The 9,919-nt window shown below is 42.3% G+C and overlaps 1 pseudogene; it reads right to left on the minus strand.

The window, feature by feature from the left end:
* Positions 1 to 4,662: 4,662 nt before the first annotated feature.
* Positions 4,663 to 9,902, minus strand: LOC135546607 (ARL14 effector protein-like; annotated as a pseudogene).
* Positions 9,903 to 9,919: the final 17 nt, after the last annotated feature.

Below are 9,919 nucleotides of genomic sequence, written 5' to 3' on the forward strand. Positions count from 1 at the left end.
GCATCACGGCCAGGATTACGACTTCCCTGGAGCGGATCCTTTGTTTGCTCTTCCCGAAAGCAATCACACTTATTCCAGAGGCTGACCCAAAACAACGCCGGCGAAGGAGAGGTACTAGAGGCGGTCTTCTGGTCCAACTCAGGAAGCGTGCACACCACCCACCGCTCCCGAGTATTTTACTGGATAATAAAATTGATGAGCTCAAGGCGAGAGTTGCTTTTCAGAGGGACACCAGGAATTGTAACATATTCCGCTTTACGGAAACATGGCTCTCTCAAGATATACTGTCTGACTCTGTAAAGCCAGTTGAGTTCTCAGTACATCACGACAACAGGAACATCTCTCCGGGAAGCAGAAGGGTGGAGGTATATCTTTTATGATTAACAACTTATGGTGTAACTGTGATAACATACAGGAACTCAAGTCCTTCTGTTCACCCAACCTAGAATATCTCACAATTAAATGCCGACCTTACTCTCTCCTGAGATCATTTATGTCAATAATAGCCATAGCGGTCTATAGATGGGATCCGTGGATAGATGGGAGCATTCGCGCAAAACTGACAGCACGAACTACTACATTTAACCAGGGCAAGACGACTGGGAATATAGAAGAATACAAATAGTGTAGTTACTCACTCTGGAAAGTAATCAAGCAGGCTAAACGTCGGTATAGGGACAAAGTTGAGTCCCAGTTCAACGGCTCAGACACGAGACGTATGTGGCAAGGTCTACAGAGAATCACGGATAATAAAAGGAAAACCAGCCATGTCGCGGACACTGACGTCTTGCTTCCGGACAGGCTGAACACCTTTGCTCACTTTGAGGTTAATACAGTACCACCGATGCGGCCCGCTACCAAGGACTATGGGCTCTCCTTCTCCACGGCCGACGTGAGTTACAGGCTGACGACACTGCTCGCATCGAATACTCGAGTGTTGCAAAATAAATTTAGACATCATATTCAGTTATTGTGCCAATGAGCATCTGCATTGCCAAGGGCTAAAATAGACACAGATCGCGCTGCAAATCCTGCCTCTCCCATCTCATTGGTTTGTAGAAGGAGGTACCCACGTCCCATCTCCTCATTGGTTATACCCACGTGGGTGACTGAAAAACGAACGAGGTCAGTGGTGGTAATGCACATAATTTATAAGTTGCCAATCGCAATATAAAGAGCAGAAAAAGCCTGGAAGGAAGAGAAATTACTAGAAACGATTCGGTTGACCGTTTTATGTGTGGATTCATTGGCGGAGTAGAGGACCTTGTGCATTTCAGGTAAAATAACAACTCAATGCTTGTATCCCAGGACAAATCAGCTTGCAATAGCAAGCTAGCTAAATAGGACAAATTAGCTAGCAAGTGCCAGCTAGCTAGCGAAATGCCATAAATGTTTAATGCTTTTCGACCTGTCCCCAAATTAATATAATTGGTTCAGAGTTTGTTTTGATATTTTAACCTGCGTGTAGTGATCGCGTTTGGTAGTGGGGGAACAAAATACATTTATGCACAATGGCGCACTCGCACAGCAGGTTTGGGTTCCATGTAAGACATTAAAGAGTGTTAACCCTCGCATGGCTGACAGCCCAGATGGTATCCCTAGCCGTGCCCTAAGAGCATGCGCGGACCAGCTGGCTGGTGTGTTCACAGATATATTCAAATCTCTCCCTATCCCAGTCTGTTGTCCCCACATGCTACGAGATAGGGACAATGGTGGCTAAGAAAGCAAAGGTAATTTAACTAATTGACTATCGCCCCATATCACTCACCTCTGTCATCATGAAGTGCTTTGAGAGACTATTTAAGTATCATATCACCTTCACCTTACCTGCCACCCTAGACCCTCTTCAATTTACTTACCGCCCAAAAAGATCCACAGACGATGCAAATTGCCACCACACTGCCCTGTCCCATCTGGAGAAGATGCATACCTATGTAAGAATTCTGTTCATTGACTATAGCTCAGAATTCAACACCATAGTACCCTCCAAGCTCATAATCAAGGTCAAGGCCCTGGGCCTGAACCCCGCCCTGTGCAACTGGGTCCTGGACTTCCTGATGGGTCACCCCCAGGTGGTGAAGGTAGGAAACAACACCTCCTCTTCGTTGATCCTCAACACTGGTGCTCCACAAGGGTGCATGCTCAGCCCCCTCCAGTACTCCCTGTTCACCCATGACTGCGTGGCCAAGCACGCCAACTCAATCATCAAGTGTGCAGATGACACAACAGTAGTAGGCTTGATTACCAACAGAGATGAGACAGCTTACATGGAGGAGGTAAGGGCTCTGGGAGTGTGGTGCCAGGAAAATAACCTCTCACTCAACATCAACAAAACTAAGGAGATTATAGTGGACTTCAGGAAACCGCAGAGGGAGCATCCCCCATCCTCATCGATGGGACTGCCGTGGAGAAGGTGGAAAGCTTCAAGTTCCTTAGCGTACACATCACTGACAAACTGAAATGGTCCACCCACACAGACAGTGTTTTGAAGAAGGCGCAACAGTGCCTCTTTAACCTCAGGAGGCTAAAGAAATGTGGCTTAACACCTAAAACCCTCACAAACTTTTACAGATGCACAATTGAGAGGATCCTCTCGGGCTGTACCACAGCCTGGTACGGCAACTGCACCGCCCACAACCGCAAATCTCTCCAGAGGGTGCCTAACGCACTACCAGAAGCAACATTTCCACCCTCCTGGACATCTACAACACACACTTTTTGAAAGGCCAAAAAGATCATCAAGGACATCAACCACCCGAGCCAGAAGGCGAGGTCAATACAGGTGCATCAAAGTTGGAACCGAGAAACTGAAAAACAGCTTCGATCTCAAGGCCATCAGACTGCTAAACAGCAATCACTACTGGCTACCTATAGACATAGATTAGGATTCAATGGCCATTTTAAAGAAATAAAACACTAGCCACTTTAATAATGTCTTTGTATCTTGCATTTCTCATCTCATGTGTGTAAACTATACTCTATACCATTCCACGGTATCTTAGTCACTTTCATTGTTTTGGAATATTGCATCACCCATCTAATATGTATATATACTGTACTCTATACTATGCCACTGTGTCTTAGTCCAATGCCGCTCTGACATGTATGTATATTCTTAATCCATTCCTTAATTAGATGTACGTGTATTTTGGGTATACAGCTGAAGTCAGAAGTTCACATACACCTGAGCCAAATACATTTGAACTCAGTTTCTCACAATTCCTGACATTTAATACTATTAAAAATTCCCTGTTTTAGGTCTGTTAGGATTACCACATAATTTTAAGAACGTGAAATGGCAGAATAATAGTAGAGAGAATGATTTATTTCAGCTTTTATTTCTTTCATCACATTCCCAGTGGGTCTGAAGTTTACATACACTCAATTTGTATTTGGTAGCATTGCCTTTATATTGTTTATCTTGGGTCAAACGGTTTGGGTAGCTTTCCACAAGCTTCACACAATAAGTTGGGTGGATTTCGGCCCATTCCTGCTGACAGAGCTGATGTAACAGAGTCAGGTTTGTAAGGCCTCCTTGCTCTCACATACTTTTTCTGTTCTGCCCACAAATGTTCAATAGGATTGAGGTCAGGGCTTTGTGATGGCTACTCCAATACCTTGACTTTGTTGTCCTTAACTTCCTGGCTGATGTCTTGAGATGTTGATTCAATATATCCACATAATAGTCCTACCTCATACCTTTTTTGTGCTTAAAATTAGAGCGAAATAAGCTTTTTGTGTGTGTATGGAACATTTCTGGTTTTTTTAAATTTCAGCTCATGAAACCAATACTTTACAAGTTGCGTTTATATTTGTGTTCTGTGTAGCTCACAACGGCAGCAAAAAAGTAGCACAATGAATCATGCAATAAAAAAAATGGTTTTCATTAACCGAATTGCAGACCGGTTTGAGCTGTCTTGCCAAGTCCTATGGTTATTGCCATGCCATTAGTTGACTATACATCACAACAGATCTGGGACCAGGCCAGTGTTTCAACTTACTGGTATGAATGCGGTCATTGACAGGATTTGAACTATCAGAGCAAACGTTTGCCACGCTCCCAGGGGGTGTGTAACTTCAAGGAGTGGTCCTACGAGGTTGACCTGAAAGGTTGTCCATCCGGGGCCAACCCCTACATTATACCTGTTGCCAAAAGCTGACTACATCAAATGCAAGACAGACAACTCCAACTGTGATCGCATAAGCATGGCAACACCCAGCTGTGTAGTTAACCCACTAGAAGCGTAATACTGTAGAGTTGAACTGTGGCTGCTCCAACACTCTGTGTAAAGCAACAGTTGGACTATTTTATGATACTGTTGTCATCATTGATATGCTCACAGAATAAAACACTTTAGTCAAAGTATTTGCTTTTAAATACTCAAGTATCAAAAGTAAATGTAATTGCTACAATACACTTAAGTATCAAGTAACAGTATAAATAAGACAATTATATTAAACAAACCAGAGCCGCGTGTTCTTTATTTATTGATACCCAGGGGCACAGTCCAACACTAAGATATACTTTACAAACGAAGCATGTGCTTAGCGAGTCCGCCATATCAGAGGCAGTAGGGATGTTCTCTTGATAAATGTGAATTAGACCATTTTCTTTCCTGTTACACATTCAAAAAGTAACAAGTACTTTTGGGGGTCAAGGAAAATGTTGACTAAAAAGTACATTATTTTATTTAGCAATGTAGTGAAGTAAAAGTAGTCAAGATATAGTAAAGTACAGAACAAATGAAAACTAAAGTAGTACTTCCCAGTATTTTTAATATCACTGTGACTATGGGTAATTTATCACTACCCATAAATAGACCTAATATGTCACAGAAAAGAATTGTGAAATTGCACAAAACACCCTTTATTGGAGCTCATCTGTGGTAAACCAGCACACTAGTTTTAGCCGCTTAACACCTCGTGGACATTTGAAGGAAATTGATGCAAAACCACACATACAATACTGAGGAAGCCACCAGTCACATCACCGATAATTATTCTAAACATTTTGTAGACCTGACCACAAGGGTTGGATTCTGGACACTCACATTTTAATAATGATTTAAGACCAATGTAATTGACAGCTGTGGGCACAAAACAAATACAGTGCCTTGCGAAAGTATTCGGCCCCCTTGAACTTTGCGACCTTTTGCCACATTTCAGGCTTCAAACAAAGATATAAAACTGTATTTTTTTGTGAAGAATCAACAACAAGTGGGACACAGTCATGAAGTGGAATGACATTTATTGGATATTTCAAACTTTAACAAATCAAAAACTGAAAAATTGGGCGTGCAAAATTATCAGCCCCTTTACTTTCAGTGCAGCAAACTCTCTCCAGAAGTTCAGTGAGGACTTCTGAATGATCCAATGTTGACCTAAATGACTAACGATGATAAATACAATCCACCTGTGTGTAATCAAGTCTCTGTATAAATGCACCTGCACTGTGATAGTCTCAGAGGTCCGTTAAAAGCACAGAGAGCATCATGAAGAACAAGGAACACACCAGGCAGGTCCGAGATAATGTTGTGAAGAAGTTTAAAGCCGGATTTGGATACATGATTGTGTCCCACTTGTTGATTCTTCACAAAAAAAATACAGTTTTATGTCTTTATGTTTGAATCCTGAAATGTGGCAAAAGGTTGCAAAGTTCAAGGGGGCCGAATACTTTCGCAAGGCACTATGTAAACCACTAATCAAAACAAGGGGAAAATTGCAAAAAACAATGCAGAAAACGAAACAGAAAATTCCTCACGCATGCCTACTTTCGAAAAAGGTCCAAACAAATCTGTCATATACCTTTTTCCCCCCTTGCATGAGTTCTTGTAGCGAGGCACCGGTGAAGTGTATGTGCATACACTTTCTTGAATTGAACCTCTGTACAGGAATTAAACTACATATGCAGTGTCTATAACACCTGGTTGAAACCATTGTGGGAGTATTATTTCTTATTCATTTACTCTTGATACATAATCAAATCAAGTTTCTCTTTTCGCAACTTCAGACCATTTCTTATTCTCGCTTTACAGAAAGATGTATTTATTATTGATCTCAACAGTCATAGTTGAAGGTCTAAGTGTGGGGAGACCCGCCAGCGTACTTGTTGTGGATGATCTTGCCCTCGCCCCCACCTGCTCATAGAGCCGCTTGCGGTCACAGCGGCACTCCACACCTGCGAGGGCTGCACTCGGGGCAGGGGTAGAAGCAGCCCATACATTCCGCATCCAGGCAGTCACATGTCCTTGCCGCAGGAGAGCAGGCGCCCTTTGCTGTCATACACTTTGCTCTTCGCCCCTATAGTCTGTCTGCAAATACACAAAAACGGGAACGTATGACAGCCCCGTCAGTTCTCTCTGACCTGCAAGTAACTAAATTCTGCATCTTGCACCATTTACAGAATGACACTGCTTTCTGTTGGATTACCTTCTCCCTTAGACCAATTTGCACTGACTAGTCTCTCCAGTAAAAAAGGCAACAATTTGAAACGCAATAATGAAAACAAGCATACATTGCAGCCTTTGAGGAAAGTAGCAGAGCAGTGCACCAATGCAGTGATGGATTCTGGAAACATGTGTCCACTCTTACCGGTCAGTGTTTGAGGAGACTCCTCCTCGTTGTCTTCTGCCATCACCTCTTCCCTGCAAAAAAAAAAAAAAAAAGAACTGAGTGAATGTTGATGACAGGGGGAAGTATGCTCTTGTGCATGTGAAAAAAGCCCCTGAAAAACAGCACTTAACTGTGCAAAAATGCACAAACTCCCTATATGCAGCAACAGGATTTACACTAACATTCATTTAAACATCATTGAGGGGTGATTTACCAAACAAAGTAAAGTATGAAATGTACGCGAGCTGTGAAAACATGACACACACACCTTGCCAGTATCCCGGGTACTCTTTGGCCTTGCTCTTCTCCAGCGCCTTAGCCCTCTCCCGGTCTGATGGTGCCCCGAAGCGATTAGCCGCATTTGTGTCTTTGGTCATTATCCCCCTTTTTCGTAATTCAGGCTGCAATGTTAACATGCATCTTATAGTCTAGTTGAATAAAAAAATTAAAAAGACAGTAGGCAAAGCTCGATGGAGCTACTATGAAACCACCTATTATCTTCGATTAATCAGCACCGAAAATGGTGGGCACTACATCTTCCCTAAGAAACTGTTTGCCATTGTAGTCTCGGAAACAATCTGGGTTAAAATGCTCTGAGCAGAGGCAAGTGTTAGGTGTAGGGATGAAGTTTTTCATCCCCAAACCTTGTACCCAAAGGTTGGCAAGCTGAGGTTTACTGATGGGGAACCTCAGAACAACAGGACAAGAAACACTGCTTAACACAAGCAAGCGCAGCTGACACATGCATTCCCTCTCTCGCACGTATAAACACACCTAATTTAGCTAGCTTGCTAACTAGACTCAACAGCGACGATCTAGTTAGCTGGCTAACAACTAGCGACAACAACATTTGAAGAAAGAGTTTGCTAACGATAGTTTGAAGTCCTTTACTCCTTACCTGTAAAATCTTATTTCTGACCCTTTGATAAACTTGTTGGTGCAGCCGTTTACTGCACAGATGACGGGCATGATGAACCTCCTGCTCGTATGGTCTGATGCCAATTTATTTAGTAACAATACAAACTATCAGAAGCGCGCGTCCACAACTCCTGTGATTCTTCTTCTATTATAAAATAGCTGTCTGCAAACAAACGTTTGCCGCCACCTACTGTGCTGGAGTGTGTAGTCAATCACGGTTTACAACATTTGCGCCACATGTCTAAATCCTCTTACCTAACTCAGTGCTTCTGATAAAATAAAAAAGAGCCCTACGAACTTCCAATAGACCCTTCCCAATCACCAAAATTCCTTCCAAACCCCACCAACCTCAATGACCCTACACTTCAATATTTCCCTCTCTTCAACATACTTACAACAATGTAACACATGCTCCACCATTTCATGACCACACACATGCTTGCCGACCAGCTGAAATGAGGAGTGCAATGTCCTAGGCACATTGGAGCAAACACCTCCTCTTTCTTCCTAATCAGACCTATGAATCTTGGTCCACCGACCTTTCTTTGGAGGGCATATTCTGTAAATGCCAGCTCTTGGGCTCAGAGTCCCATCACTTCTGCCACACATCTATCAAAATAGCTCTATTCTTACATTTGCCTCACCTCTAACCAGTGGAACATTAGTATCAATTATATCTTGTTTTAAAGCTCTTTTGGCTAACTGGTCTACAATTGAATTCTCTTCCACACCCGAATGGGCTGGGACACAGCAGAATCTCACTACCACACCCAGTCTCTCAATTCTGCATAATAACCTTATTACTTCCAATAGTAGGGCACTCCTATTAGATTTTTCCAGATGATAAACAATTCAATACAGACAGGGAATCTGAGCCCACCATAATTCTGACAAGTTGTATGTCCTCCACCCACTAGAGGGCAACTACTATCGCCAACAGTTCAACTGAGTATACTGACAATTTGTCTATTAGTCTTCAACATATCTGCACATCAAATTCAGGAATGTAAACACCTGCTTGACCCACTATCTGGATCCATCTGTGAAAAGTGCAAAAAAATTTACTTGTCAATCAGTTTCACTATATCACTGACTTCTGACCAATCTTTCCTTTTCTCTGCCAAAGTTGGATCTGGGAGTAACCATGGAGGAACATTCTCTATCACCACAGAAGGGCCAACCTCAAACCACTCTCATCAGCAAGCATTTCCAACTGTCTAACCAAAACCACTGCCTTGTCTATTAGTATATTCCCAACAGTCATCTAGAACAGTAGCAGTGGGATGGTCAACCTCACAGCCTAACCCAATAAGCTAATAACTATTTTTTCCGCTGTTTTTCCAAAGGCATCTCACCTGCCTCCAGAAGTAAGAAACATAAGGATATTGATTTAAAATGCACCATTACGTATCCTTAAAAACATATATAAAACTATGTACTGGATTCTGTCCAGCCTCTGAAGCCAAGTATTCGCTGCTGTTTCATAAACTATACACCAGTAATCAATTGTCGTCCTGACCAGAGCTCTATAAAATATTCATCAACGATTGTTTGCACCCTACTCATAACCAGACACCAAACACATAAGATTCACCACCTTCTCACACTTTGTTTCAAAATTTATGACATGCTCTTCCCCATGTATATCGCTCATTGAACCATAGACCTAAATATTTGTACTTAAAAACCCTCCCCATAAGCTGTCCATACAGAAACAACGGTATATTATCAGCAACTTTCTTCTTCGAGAAGAACATACAGCAAGATTTCACCGCTGACATTTTAAAACTGAACCATCTTTCAACATCCATTATAGCTTGTTGAATAGATATGGTCACATGAGAGATATTCCTTCCCCTCTTCCAAATAGCTCCATCCTCAGCATATAGGGAAGCCCCAATACTTTTATTTATTTAACCTTTGTTTAACTAGGCAAGTCATTTGAGAACTAATTCTTATTTACAATGACTACCTACACCGGCCAAACCACGAAAATGCTAGGCCAATTGTGCGTCGCCCTATGGGACTCCCATTCACCACTGTTTGTGATACAGCCTGGAATCGAACCAGGGTGTCTGTAGTGATGCCACAAGCACTGAAATGCAGTGCCTTAGACCGCTGGAACCGCTCCAGAAGTTCCAGCTCGGCAGGCTAACGTTATTTGGCTAATTCAGTTGCTAGCTATCACACAGTAAGCATATATTAATCATTATATACATGCCATCACAATTTACTGTAGCTAACGATGGCTGAAAACACAATCCTCGCGGGATGAACGAGTGTAAGGGACAGCCATTAAAAAAAAAAATCCTTCATTTTTTTTCTTAACAACAAATCAATACAGGAGGTACATGTGGGTTTAAAAGCACGAATCAATCTTTCCTCACCT

This window comes from Oncorhynchus masou, chromosome 1 (genome assembly GCF_036934945.1).
Source record: "Oncorhynchus masou masou isolate Uvic2021 chromosome 1, UVic_Omas_1.1, whole genome shotgun sequence".
NCBI classification, from domain to species: domain Eukaryota; kingdom Metazoa; phylum Chordata; class Actinopteri; order Salmoniformes; family Salmonidae; genus Oncorhynchus; species Oncorhynchus masou.